Below are 15,417 nucleotides of genomic sequence, written 5' to 3'. Positions count from 1 at the left end.
TATATTATATTTTTGACTTTCTATATAAACAAATATAAATTTTAACTTTTAATTTTAAAACTTTCACATTTTACTACAGTTTGTTGAAATAACGTAATAAAATTTTAGTGTTTTCGAGTCTTTACTAACATAGGTTTTTTCGTTCAGACGTTGTAAAATTGTTACAACCAATCTGACTCATAATTATTAACATTTTAAATTATTTAACGAAATGAGTAATTACTAACGTTTATTTATTATTTCTTATAAATAAAACATGACAAATTGCAACATATAGTTTATAACTCAAAATTAAACACGATGTTTCATTGTGCTCAAATTTATTTTGGATGTCTTTCTCATAATTTTGAGTTTGAATCATCAATGACTGATTTTGGCAGTAACAGTTCACATTTTTAATTTTAAATATTTATACTTGTTAAATTTAAATAACAATGTTAACATAAATAAACGTCTAACGTTTATATAACGAGAACAAGATTTTATAATTGAAATTTGATTTGTTTGCTTACAAAACAAGCAAGAATAAATTTATTAAAATTTATTACAAATTTAACATGTGAAATAATTTATTCTGTTGATTTTAATTTGGACAGGCAATTAATAATAACTTTATTTTACAGTATTATTATCTCTTTAGTTGGCCAACATTTTAATTTTATATTTATTTTAATGAATTTATTCAGTTTTAAAATGTTAGTTGACTTTTGTTAAAATTTAAAAATAAATTTAATAAGTATTATATCTTCTAGATATTTCTTAAATTAAATTTGGATGGAGTAGTGTGTTATTGATTTTCACGATGAATGATTACAGTTATTGATCTGTAACTAAATATATTCATAATTTCATAATTAATGTTGGATTTTATTCGTTTTTATATAAAATTATATTTTTTATTGAGAATAAATATGGTTACAGTTTAACGATCGATTTGATAAACTTTTTTTAATTTTACCCAATGTTTTTAACATTTAAAATTCAATTTCAATTTATTTTTAGACATGAAACTAGGCAATAAATAAAGAATATTGATTTCCACAATGAGTTTAAAAACAGTTATTGACTGCTAACTATTTTAAATAAATATAATGTTACTCTTGTCCGTTTAAAAAATTGTTTGTAGAATTGTATCCATAAATTTTAAGGTTTTAATTTAATATTAAAAAATTATCTTGTAAAATTCTGATTAAAATTAATTTATTCATAGTCATTTAATCTAAAAAGTAAATATTTTATTACTCCATTGCAAACAATTTAATGTGTGCATATTTTAATAAAATCGTTTATCGTTGTTTAATTAATTTATTTAATTTGTTGTTTATTATCAAAGGGATTTTAAATTAAATTCTTCTTCTAGATATTTCTGGCAATACATATTGATAAAACAATAATTTTCTAGAACTGGAATTGGGTAATAAATATGCATAGGTATTGATTTTTACGATGACTAACTGATAGTTATTGATTTGAAAATATAAAAATTAATATTTTTAATAAATATAACACTATTTTTGTCTGTTTAAAAATTGTTTTTATGGTATTTATAAAATTTTCTCAAAAATTTTAAGATTTATATATAATAAATATATACAGTAGTGGCCAAAGTGTAGTACAAAATTTAAAATATTTAAGTTTTGTGAATGTATTTAATAACACTCTTAACTCTAAAATTTATTGTTAGTAGTATTTATTTATATTAAATAAATTCACTTTCAGTTATAAGAAAGAAACATTGTTCTCCAGAGAAGAGGAAAGTAATAATTAAAATGAAACATGTCCAAATATCCAAATATTGTTGATAACGCTAAAAACTTGATGCCTCCGAAAAATGGTTTACAATACTTATGAACAAATACGAAACAACAAACATTCAATTTAAAATACAAAATAAAAAATGTATTGATTGGATTATACAATCTTGCAAGGATATGTTTTCGTAAAGAAACCATTAGTGTATAAAAGTATATTCGAACAAAACTAATCCACAAAAATGGATTAATTATCCTCCAGAATTTTGGCGAAGGCTTCTTTGAAATGATGAATCGACGTTCAGTAGAACAAGATTTGTAAAATGGTGGAGGAAAAGTTTTAGTTTGGAGTCCCTTTCATTGGTACGGTATGGGAGCATAATAAAAAATTATTAATAAAATGGACCGTGTTTCAGATATAGAAACATAATGAGAGGAATGGGAGTAAAGAAACCCTTTGCCAATGATAAATTACCAATTATATGGATTTTTATAATTAACAGTTAAAATGTTGAGTCGTGATTGGTCAATTGGTTTTGTCGATATTTCATTAAATATTTATCTCACCGTTTACAGGTGATTATAACGAACAAAAGAATTTTGTTTTAGATTTAATTTAACAAGTAATTATTTTGATTTAGATAAAATATGGAAGAATATATTCTGATTGCATTTAATTAATCCCAATTTACGTTAAGATAGTAATGTGTATTATTTATTTGGACACCACTGTATATATAAATTTATATTATTAATAGAAAATAAATTGTAACTTTAATCAAGAAAAAAACATTATTTTACTCCAGATTGCTAATAACTCAATGTGTACATATTTGACTAAAGATTATTTATCATTATTTTAAAGAACTTCTGCATTATAGATATTGATATACGTTTGTTGCTAAGGACAGTTAAAATAAACTTAACCAGCAGCACTTCTAGATATTTCTGGAAAAACATTGGTTGATAAAACAACAAGTTTCTAGAAACTCAACAGGGAAAATAAACGTGCATATTGATTTCCACCATGTACAACGCATCACCGACCAAACAAAGCACTTTAAAATCAATTGACAATTAATAAGGAGGCCGACATAACCTAGAATCCTTTGTCAACCACCCTCCCAGAGCACCAACCCAAATTCAGCGAATTACGACCCTTCGGCGGAACAGGTGCGAAAAAATCACGGAGGAAGCCAGCAAACACATCGGGCCATGGGAAATTACATAAATGTGTGTAGGCCGATAGGTAAAAATACCTCCCGTTGGCTCCAAGGTCGCCTTAACGATTTCTTACGATTTGCATTTTAAAACGTATCGATAAACGGCCGGCCGACCATTCGAATTCGGACGAGCGCCATTTAACGCGACGATTTTACATAACGTGCTGCGGGGATATTTGAATGTGGCTAAATACCTGCTGTCGGAACTCAATTATCCGGGAACGTAGCTGGACGCGTGAACCTAATCCCGGCGATCACCCATCGTCACTCCTCTCGTCCCGATGAAACGCGACCGTACAAAAGTTTTGACACAAACACACGTCGTTAGCGACGGTTATTCAATTCGGGCACTGGTTTTCGTAACGTACGCGATCGAAAACGTCTCACACTGTCCGGTTATTGATGTAACGATAAACACGGACGGCGCCTACTTTCGTTCACCGACTCGCCGAACACACACAAAACGTCTGGCATAGAGATACGGCACGGCGGCGGACGCACACGCTGATTTGTTTCGGGGAAGGAGGACGGGAGATGGCTGGGCGAGCGTTTCGGGCGGGTGCGAGTGAGAGGCGAGATCGAAGAAGGGATGGTTGGGCGATTTGCGCATGTGCGTACAGTGTATGCAGTCGGTCAGCTGTTCGGCTCGATATCGGTGTTGTTCCAGTGACCTTGGGTTCGGGATGTTTTTTTGAAAATTTGACATAATGAAATTTAAATATTGCTATTGTTTTAAATTAAATGATTAATAAAATATTTGTTATTTTATTCAATAATAAATGATATTTTAAAACATTTATTTATAGTTTTACATAAAAAAATTAAATACTCTATTTAAAACTTACTTAAAACTGAATTTATTACTTAAATTTTGGACATACAGTACGAAATACGTTTGATCCGTCTGAATTTCTTTAGAGACACTATGCATGAGAGAGACAGTAAGGTCCCCAGTTTGTCCCGTAGAAACTTTACTGTCTCTGTCGTGTATGATATCTCTCTCAAAAAACAGACGGGTCAAATGATTTTCGTACAGTATACCGTGGTGTAGTATTATGGTTTAGGGTCGTTTTTCCGTTTACGGTATGGGCCTGAATCACAAAATAGAAGACAAAATGGATCGTTTTGTGTATTGTAACCCTGTTATGAATGGGAAATCGCGTTAAAATTGATATATCAGCATGAAAATGACTCCTAACGCACTACCAAGCTTGTTAAATAATGATTGATTCAACAAAAAATCATTGTTTTAAAGTGACCAGCTCAATATCCCGATCTTAATCTAATAGAAAACGGGTGTGAATAAGAATATTAGTGCAAATTTATTTGAAAAAATCAAAAATGTTTGGAACAATATAGACGAAAAAATAATTTCCAATGTAATCTCGTCTATGCTAAAAAGATGTACGGATATTGTAGTCAATAAGGGATACTGGTATTAGGCCATTTACGTTGGATTTACTTTTTTTTTTAGTTTTTGTGAAGAGTCGCTTTAATTTTATCCAGATTTAATGAGTTGTTTCTTAAATTAATAGAGACTACAATTAAATTATAAATGCTATAGTTTAATTAAATTTTGGTATGAAATGTTTTATTTCTAATTTTGAGATTTATTTTTATTTAATTTGAATCATTTTTTTCTAATTTATTTCGGGTTTCGCCAGAAGGGGCATCAACTTTGTATTTTCTAAGGAACACCTTGTATAATTTTGGATTTTTCAATTCTAAATGTAATTGCTAATAAAATTGATATGCCATGTTCTATACTTATTATATTATAAAATATTTTTCCAAAAATTTTGTCAAATTGATTGTTTAGATAAAATGTATGTAAAGCCTCCAATTGTGCTTGCTGGAAAGTTCATTTTTTCCACAGATATCAATCAAGCACCATAATTGTACTCGTTATTTACATTTAATTTACAAATATCAATAACTTTGTTAATGGAACACCATGTATGTTTTATCAGTAGTTTAAATTTTTGATAAAATGTCTGTTAATATTAATTTTATGTTTAAGGAATGTACCAATTGGAAGGATTTATAATAAATATAAATAATATACTCCTGATGAAAAAATTTGTTAAACTAATAAAAATTTTACTACATAATATTTTTATTAATAGACCATTTTGAAACTTCATATTTATTTTACAAATTTATTTTATTCTTTGAATTGTAAAATCTTTCTTAATTAATTTAAATGTATCGATATATATTTTGTATGTTTTGAAGTAAATTTAATATAGTAATTAATAGTGATAATAAATTTATTAATATTTAAAATTTCCTCAACATTATAAAAACTTTCAAGAGTCGATAATAAGTTTCAATAAAGTACACTTTTAAAAATTTGAAAAATATTATTTTAACTCTAAATAATTTTTTCTGTAAAAATAGTAAATGAAAAAAAAAAGAAAAAAAAAAAAAAAACTGTCAATAATCACAGCAGATCCTGAAATAAGTGCTGAAATACTTTTTGACGAACCACACAAATTTTTATTAATGCTTTCCAGTGAAAATTATTTAAAAATAGCAAAAACCTAGTTTCCAAGTCGTAAGTCTATTTTTATGTAATTACCTGATAATTTTACTGTTAATTTAGAGGTTACACACTTTAAGTCGCAAAAATAAATTTAACGTGTTCCCAATATTTTATTGTACACATAAAACACAACAAGCGAAAAACTTCTTTAATTACAATTCAAATTGATCAACATTCGTGAGTATCCAGGAAATAAGATGAGTAGGATTTAATTTACATTGTAAATGCATGACTAACGAATTATGCTGCATTGTTTTGTTTATACGATTATAAATTATGATAGTTAATATGCCCATCTGTTCCACACCGAAATCGTCCTTCGTACAGTGGGCATGGAAGGAAAAACAGATCGAAAGTGAAACAATATCATCTCGTTTATAATCACTATTTATTGCTGGTGAACCAGACTCGACTCAATTAGTGGGAGCTTTTTGTTTTACTTTTGCCTCATTATGATTATGCGGCCACATAATTGATTCCATCACATCGGATTTACATAAAGGCTTTCATAAATTGTTTTCACTGGCGATCCAGCCTCGAAATAATTGCAAATTATTCAATTTCATATTAATGAAGAGCAATTTGCCGCTCTTAATGAAAGTGAAACACATACACGCGGACTGCTTTTATTTTTTTTTTTTTCTTCATTATTATTTTCACGTTTGCCAATTTGAATAACTAGTAATGTAACTTTCGTTACTCCGGGATACTTTTATGTGTTCTCTAAATGGTTAATTTCCAATTTCACATTTTTAATGGGCTTTTTTAGCGTTATTTTCGGTTGTCGAAGACATATCTCATAGTTTGCACAACCGCAATTTAAAATTCAAATTTTTATTCTGTAATACAATGTACTACTTTTTTTGTACAACATGTAACTTTGTTCTATTTTACGTTAAATTGTCAAATATGTGAATCAAACTATCAGTGGGTAATTTGATAAAATTAATATTAAAAATATTTTTCCTTTCCTAGTAAACAATTAATTTTATTTGAAATTTTAAGAAAGCACGGTAAACTATTACCTAACTAAACTAAATACACTGTAAAAGCTTGAAATAATTAATAATAAAAATTGTATATAAAACACAAAAAATACCCAAATATTTAGAATATAAAATTTAAATAATAATTATTTGATTATTGAAGTGAATAAAAATGAATAGTTCTCATATTTTCGAGTAGAACATTTTATTTTATATTAGACAATAAACAATAGTATAAACCTAAAAAGCTTGATTTAATTTAAAAAATATTTGTATATAAAAATTAAAACTATAACTTAAATATATTATACATCAGGTTTAATTTTAGGTATAATTTAACAAAACATAATAAGCATATACTTAATTCTGAAAAGTGGATATAATTGAAACTATTTTTTTATGTATTTTGTGTAGCAGATTTAATTTTATATTAATAAAAGACTTTTTTTGTAAGCTTCAAAACTTGTGTGAGCAAATTTTACGCAAAAATTTAAGAATATTACTTATATATTTTAAGCAACAGATTTTATTTTAGGTATAATATATAGCAAAAGCCAAAAAAACAATGATCCAAAAATTTAGAAACGTGTAATTTAAATATTTGAATTTATTTATAATATTCTGAAAAGTGGAATAGCAGATTTTATTTTATATTTAAACAAAAAACAATAAAAATATGTGAAAAAAAGGAAAAAGATAATTTAAATGCTTGAATTAATTAAAAAAATATGTATATCAAAAATTGAGTATATTATTATTTTAAGCATCAGGTTTCATTTTAGATTTATTTTAATAAAGGAAAATAAACGAAAAAGATTATCCAAATAATTTAGAATATAAAATTTAAAAAATTGAATTTATTTATATTAATTAATATAATTAGTAATATTTTTTATATATTTTGTGTTACAACTTTTATTTTATATTTAAAAAAATACAATAAATTAGGCCTAAAAAACTTGTGTGAGCAAAAAATAAAAAATACAATTTAAAACTTGACTTAAATCAATAAATATTTGTATATAAAAAATTAATAATATTACTTATATATTTTAAACAATAGGTTTTATTTTGGGTATACTTTAATAAGGGACAAATAACCATAAAAATTATCCAAAAATTTAGTAATATAAAATTTAAATAATTGAAATTAGTTGAATATTCTAAAAAGTGGATACAATTAAAGATATTTCTTTCATTTTGAGCAGCAGATGTTATTTTATATTTTAACCAAAGACAAATAATATAATAACAAAATAAAAGAAAAATATAATTTAAAAGCTTTAATAATATATAATAATTAATAATTAAATTATTTTAGAATTTTTAAATCTAAATGTAATTTCAAATTACTTTAATTTAATAAAAATTTCTAATAAATAAATAAATTTTTAATTAATGGTTTTAATTATTTTACCAGTTTTAAATAAGATAAAATTAAAATATAATAGAATAATAAATTGTTATTAAATGTGAAAATTAGTAAATTATATTATTACTTTTTCTAAATTATCTGCATGAAAAATAATGAGGAACATAAAAAAATATATTTTTATTAGAAACTTTTGTGCATAACAAATTAAGTTGTTTCCTTAATAACAGAATAGGAAGTATAACTAATTATTATCATATTTATTTAATTTTTAATGTTAATGTTTAATTGTTTGTACTAACGAAGTATTGTGTGAAACCTTACTATTTTTAAACTTAATTATACAATTTTCTTATATAGTCCGTTAGAAACAATAAATTTTTCTTTCAAATGTTGTTTTTAACGATTTTTCTCAAAGCATTCGAAAATAACAAACATATCAACACGTTCTTTCTTGAAACAATTTTTCACCTTGATTGTTTTCGTATGCAATTTCCAAAACCAGACAAACAAATATTTGCACCGATCTATTTTTCAATAAACTTACTCACTTATCCTGACGTATATTTTTAAGAGATAAAAAAACATTTTCGCCAATATTCCCACCAAAGGAGATACGGTCCAAGTTCGTAGGTGTTGGCGCATTCGAAACAATTATTGTCCATATCTATAATTATAATGGTACAGTGCTCTAATCATTAATATTATTACATTCACCTGCCCCCAGGATGACGTACATACATACATTGGACGCTACTGCATTTTATTTTTGGAACCGGTCAATTATTCGACGGGTTCATGTGCACAGAACGTTTGAAATTCGACCGAAAGACGTTTCTCGTGTTGTGAAATCGACTATAAAAACTATGAAGGAATTCACATTTTTACGGTGCGTTGCCACATTAAAACTGTGAACGGTAGTAAATTTTACCGAGATTTGTGTACCAAGTGTCCCAAATCGTTTGTCTTTGGCAGTTATACAATTATTTCCAGAGCAGAAAGAGAATAACTGACCGTCCAGAGATCAATATTCTCAGAACGTTGATTTGGTACCTCTAAATCGTTTCTGAAATGTCGAATTTCGAAGAAGTGTAATAATTTACAATATGAGTCCCTTACCTCAAATAAATATTTCGATATGGAATATCTCAAAATTTGTCAGAAATAATGTTGTATGATAGTTAAAGATAAACTATTAAATCACAAAATGGATATGTTTGGAAGATTAAATTTTTTCCAACATATATACATTATCTAGAAATATTAAAGAGGTAGTCTTTTTAAGGGTAAGTATAAAGTAGTTAAGTTTCGAGAAAATATGTGCAATATTTCAAATTTAAATGGAAACTATCAATGGGCTGGGAAAAATTCAATTTTCTCTATGTATATTCATCAACAATATTAAATATCTCGAAATTTATCAGAAATGTTATTTCTTAGCTAAAAATAATTTTACACTAAGTCACAAATTATACATTTTTGGAAAATTGATTATTTCCGGTACTTGTAAATATTAAAGAGGTAAATTTTTTGAGTTAAATAATATAAGGTATAAGATAATTGGTGCATTTTTTTAAATTTAGTTGAAAATTATAATTGACCTATAAAATTTTTTTTTTCTATATGAATCATAAATAACAATATTAAATATCTCGAAATTTTTCAGAAATGTCGTTGTTTCTAAGCTAAAGATAATTTAATACACAAAAACTTTACTCAAAATCATTATTTTATAAAAAAAAAGACAATCAGCATTTAAAAAAATGAGCTCTGGAGGCTTAAGTTTGTTTTTTTCTATAATATTCCACAGTCAAAGTCAACCAACGTCGTACACATTCTTCCGCTTTATTCCGACGAAATCGGAACAAAGGACGAACGAGGACAAAACAAAAATAAAAAAAAACCAAGAACAATCCCAAGAATGAATCCATTGTCCGCATTTTAATTTTCCTCGAAATAACAAGCGGTTCAAAGACACGAAAAATCGTCCTCGCCGATGGAAAGTGCAATTCATCGCATCGTTGCCGGAATTTTTGAATGTTACGCAACACATTTGCAAGTTTAGGATATGGAGGGACCCCATGAAAGGCCGGAGTGTATCTATATTCGGGTAGGAAGAGCCTATTTTCGGAACGTCATGGCCTCACGCCAAACAGACGCGACACGCTGCTCTGAATTGCGTTTTCCGCGGGAACAAAACAAATCGACGCACGTCCATTCACACAGTCCCATGCGAAAATCCGTGGAAACATGAGCAAGCTGTTTTGTTTCCGGTTGTGGTCACGTGAAAATTTTTCGGGTGGCGTAATTTTTTGTCGAGTGGAACGGGGGATTGGTTTTGCCACGTGTCGGACGACTGTGTGAAATTCACTTATTTACTCAAACGCCGTTGGGTTTACGTCCACGTATTTAACTGCCAAAATGTGCCTACGATTTTATTATATTAAAATAGACTCCAATTCATACAAGTGTTTATTTAGTCTGAACCAGTTTTCCCCAAAGTGTTATTTTATGGAGCTGGATAACGGTTTTATACTTTAGATTTCGATAAATCACAAGAAAGCTGAGTAAGATGGGATTACTTCAGTTTTCAAAACACACGTCCATTTTAATCTTATTTCACAATTATTTGCAAATATATTACATAGTATTGTTTTAGTTTTATTTTTAAAATACGTTTGTCACAAAAAGTATAACATATTTGATTTTTAACTAAAAATTATTTTTACCTTCTAAAACTGTTCAGAAGTGGCAAGTAGCACAACTTAGGAATGGTTAATACATGTTTATTGCATAAAAATTAAATATTAATGAAAAACCAGCAAAATAATAAAAATAACAGTAAATCATTAAAAATGAGAAAAATCAAGATAACAAAAAAAAATGCTTCTAACACCAGTTGAATCAGTTTAAAATCTGGTATTACCGCATCTGGTTCTAATCCCTTATCTCCTTGTAAGATTTCTAACGTAGTCCATATCCAAATGTTCCCATTTTTCCTTTAAAACGTCTCCCAGCTCATCAAGACTGTATGGTGCGTTATTACGGGTTCTTATGCATCTCTGTAGGTGGTCCCAAATCTCCTCGATTGGATTTAGATCTGGACGATTTGCTAGCCAAACTTTCCAACCTTTCTATTGTATCGATCAACTGTCAGAGATTCACAACGAAACACTATTAACTCGGTATGCGTTTCAAAACATATACCACTCAATATCATAATAGAACCACCTCCACAATTTCGAGTTCCCCTAATGTTGTACTGAGCGTCTGTACACTGTACAGATCTGTGTGTGCGTGTATCAGATCTGAAAAGTGAAAATCTGGACTCATCCGTGAAAAAGATATTAGCTCAGTATTGAATATACTAATTAATGTGTTCCCTGGATAACGACGTTGCAGCAACAGGCATTCTGGATATGATTCAAAATTCTGTAAACCTATTCCAAACGGTTTTAACGGATATTTCAACATTATGGCAAATCGAGATGTTGTATTCATAGATAACGATCATCTACAGGTATTGTACACGTTGGACGACCGGAAACTAGTCTCTACTTGTGTACCCTCCTGTTTCTATCGTTTTACAACCCTTGACATACTGGATTGGTTGATTCCCATCAAATCTGCCACATATTGCTGCGACCTACCATCTTCAATTAGGGCCCCGATTTGGGCTGCTTGTTGAGGTGTTAAATTGCTCATTATGTACACTAACAATTTTAAAATAAAATTAAATTTTTTGCAGCATTTCTGTTCGTTTTTTTTTTATTTACTTTATACACCAGAATTTAAAATGGTGGTTTATATTCATCAAAAAGAAATTATACGCAAATATAAAAAGTTTTAGTAGGAATTACGATAAAATTTTAATGTCTTTTCCTTTTTAACAATTATGTGATACTTTTTGTGATGAGTATATATGCTTATGGAAAAATGGAAAAATGCAAATGTATACCAAAATGAAATGTTTTATTATAAATTGATTTATATAAATATAAACCCAAAATAGTTTTAAACAACTTTTTTAGTTTAGAAAAATATAATAGCTTTTTTAACATAATTGTATTAATAATAATTTATTGAACTAATTCTCAGTGTAAAATATAAAAATAAAAGTTATATTCTATCCATTTAAACAATTCAATCTTTAAATATTTATAAAAATAAAGAATGTAAAAATACATTTTTCAAATATTTTTATATAATAATTTGTATAAAAAAATTAAGTTATATTTTTAACTAATCTCCATTTTTCAAATATATCGATGAATCAATTCAAATTATTATGTTTTCTAAATGGTTTTAATAATTGTTGTGGTATATTGTTATTTGTTAGAATATAATAATATACTACTGAAATAATAATGTAAAAAAATATTACTTTACTTTATATTATTTCCCGTACAGTTAATATAAAAATTTAATTATTTAAATTATGTTTTTATAAATTATTTGAATGACTGTTGAAGTTTATTATACTTTGTTAGAATATAAAATACAATCTGCTGAAGTAACAGTATATTAAAAATATATAGAAAAATACATTTTCAAATATTTTTATGAATCAACTGGATAATTTTTGCTACAAAAATTATCTACCACATAAAATTTTGAAAAACATAGGAGGAAAGAAGGAATATATTTTATTTTATATTTTTATAAATTACAAATTTATTTAATTACTTTAGACAATTCAATTTGTAAAAATTTATATAAAAAATTAACCAATATTTTGAACCGTTCTCCATTTTTCAAATATATTGATGAATTAACTCAGAACTATTAAATTGTCTTGGTTAAATGGTTTAAGTAATTTTGTGGTTTATTGTCCTTTGTTAAAATATAATAATGAACACACTGCTGAAGTAATAATGTAATAAAAATATTACTTAACAAATTTCCTGTACAATTAAAATAAAAATTTAATTATTTTAATTGTGTCTTTTGAAATTATGTTATTTGGATGATTGTTGAAGTTTCTTGTTCTTTGTTATACAAAATACAAAACTGCACAATATTTTTATTATGCTGTTACTTCTAACAGCATAATAAAAATATTACTTAAAAAAATACGTACAATTAAAATTTATATTGAATAATTTGTATATTGTAAGAAAGTTTATGTTAAATTTTTATCTCGGTTTTTTTTGCTGTAATTAGTGTAATTTTTTATCGCACTTATTGAGAAGTAATTTATACAGCAAAATGTCCCCATAAACAATCAATTTTTACAGAAGCAAATTATCTGTCAATCCGTTTGAAGTCAACAGTGCTATAAAAAGTTTATTACACCATTAACATCAATTTATTGAAACACATATAAAATTGTTATTTATTTGTATACAACAACAATCATTATAATTATAATAATACCAATAATTCGAAGATAATAGAGAAATATAGAGAATTGTCCCTGAGGCAAGATTATAATTAAATTGAAATTCAAATAGTCGGGGACCACGATGTGCCGCAGGGTCCCACATTTGCACTAATGACCGGGCACCACGTACTTAATCCACTTTCATACGAACCAGAAGAACAATGCACGTATTTTTATTAGAAATTCAACATAATTGTGTGTTAGTTTTTATCGGACGTTGATTGCTTTTCACTTAGCGTACGTTTGGTCAACTTTTTGTATTTTGAGTAGCCAATCGATGGCAATGTAGCCGATGACTTTGGGGCACCGATTAAAATGTTTATTGCCTTTCTATTTTGCTTTATAGTGATAACCAATGATATTCGTGTGCTCTCGTCCGTTGTACCGTTTTGTTTTAATGGAACGATTTTTTTTTGTGGTGCAAAATTTTCCGTCATTTAAATTTCGAAATTACCAGGAAAATAGTTGACGTAAAAATTTTTAGTTGAGGTGTTTGACCTTTACATTTGCAACATCTTTTTGTATCGTTTGGGTCGCAATGTCAAACCGAAATAGATGGGAAATATATTTAGTACGTTTATTTAGCATTGGTGATCTTCTGATCCAAATATAAACCCCGACCGGATAATAGCTTTGTGTTAACTAGGAAACGAAACACATGGTGGGAAATCGAGTTTTCAAGCATTTTCTGTTGTTTCAAGGTTTCAAGACAAATCCTAATTATAAATCAGTTGTATGGCCAAGTTTTTTAGTTAATTTTTTTTAAAGACATTTTATTGTAATTTTGAATGAAAAATATTTACATACAAAAAGTAAACAACAATAAATTAATTTAGTATCTTTTTAAATTTAATATTCTATTATTGTTTACAAAAAGATTATTATATAAATAAATTAAAAATTAGCTTATATGTCTTAAACAACAAATTTTATTTTATATTTTAATGTGCGATAATAAAAACTATCCAAGTAATTTTTATTTGTATATTGCAAAAAATTAAAATTGTTATTTATTTTTGGATTTGACTTATATTTTGAAGAAGAAAAATAAATCAACCTAAAAAAATAAATGTATATCCAAACATTATAGAATAACACTATATAAAAGTTTAATTTTACCCACAAAAATATTTGAAAAAGCGTATTAAATTAAAAATATTGGTTAATTTTTTAAGTGAAAAATTATTATTTTTTATGTTAACAGAGGATAATATGCAATGAATATATCAAAAAAAAAAATAGAAAGGCCCTATTTAAAAATTTAATATATTTCTTAATTTTTTAAGCAATAGATGTTATATCATATATCAATGGAGGATAATAAACTAGAAAAATTGTCCCAAAAATTTAGAAAACCATTCATAAGAAAATTATAAAAAAAAAATAAAAAAACAATTTAAATGATGTATAAAAAATATTAGAAAGTTGTAAAAATATTACTATATATTTTTTCAACTTAGGTAAGAGATTTTATATAATGAAGGACAATAAATTAACAAAAAAGAATTATTCAACCAATACATAATATCACCTTTTTGAAGATTTGATACATAAAATATTAAGAAAAAGTATCAATAATTAAAAATGTTGGTTGAATATTTTAAGCCATATATTTTATTTTTTAACAGAGGATAAGAACTACAAAAATTATACACATGTACTTAAAATTTGAAATGATTCAAGTGTAAAAATATTTAATATTAATATATTAATTAAATTATTGTTTAATTTTAACAAAGAACAGTAAACAAAAAAAATTAAGAAACGTACAAAATTAAAAATATTGGTTAATTTTTTAAGTAAAAAACTATTTTTTATGTTAACAGAGGATAATACACAACAAAAATATTTAAAAAAAAATTAGAAAAGCCCTATTTAAAAATTTTAATTGATTCATAAAAATAATAGAAAAATATAAAAATTTAATAATTTTCTTAATTTTTTAAGTAATAGATTTTATTTCATATATTAATGGAGGATAATAAACTATAAAAATTGTCCTAAAAATTTAAAAAACCGTTTAAAAATTTTTATTGATTTTATTATGTATGCTAACAAAGGATAATAAACTATAAAAATTATAAAAAAATAGAAAAACAATTTGAATGATTCATACAAAATATTAGAAAATTTTAAAAATATTACATAATATTTTTA

General features: G+C 26.1%; 2 protein-coding genes across 3 annotated transcripts in view; both read right to left on the bottom strand.

The window, feature by feature from the left end:
• Nucleotides 1-3,441, bottom strand: part of LOC109597287 (dnaJ homolog subfamily B member 6) — a 28,917-nt gene extending 25,476 nt beyond the window's left edge. Inside the window, exon 1 of one of the 2 annotated variants that reach the window (XM_020012933.2) lies at nt 3,169-3,441. The gene's annotated coding sequence lies outside the window, so the exon portion shown is untranslated. The remainder of the gene's footprint in view (nt 1-3,168) is intronic. The other variant, XM_020012936.2, reaches the window with a different exon arrangement.
• LOC109597285 (pre-mRNA-splicing factor ATP-dependent RNA helicase DHX16) overlaps nt 1-15,417 on the bottom strand; it is a 42,030-nt gene that overhangs the window by 7,166 nt on the left and 19,447 nt on the right. The gene's annotated exons all lie outside the window — the stretch shown is intronic.

This window comes from Aethina tumida, chromosome 5 (genome assembly GCF_024364675.1).
Source record: "Aethina tumida isolate Nest 87 chromosome 5, icAetTumi1.1, whole genome shotgun sequence".
NCBI classification, from domain to species: Eukaryota; Metazoa; Arthropoda; class Insecta; order Coleoptera; family Nitidulidae; genus Aethina; species Aethina tumida.
Note: the sequence above shows the minus strand (reverse complement) of the source record. Positions and strands in the feature narration are given on the sequence as shown.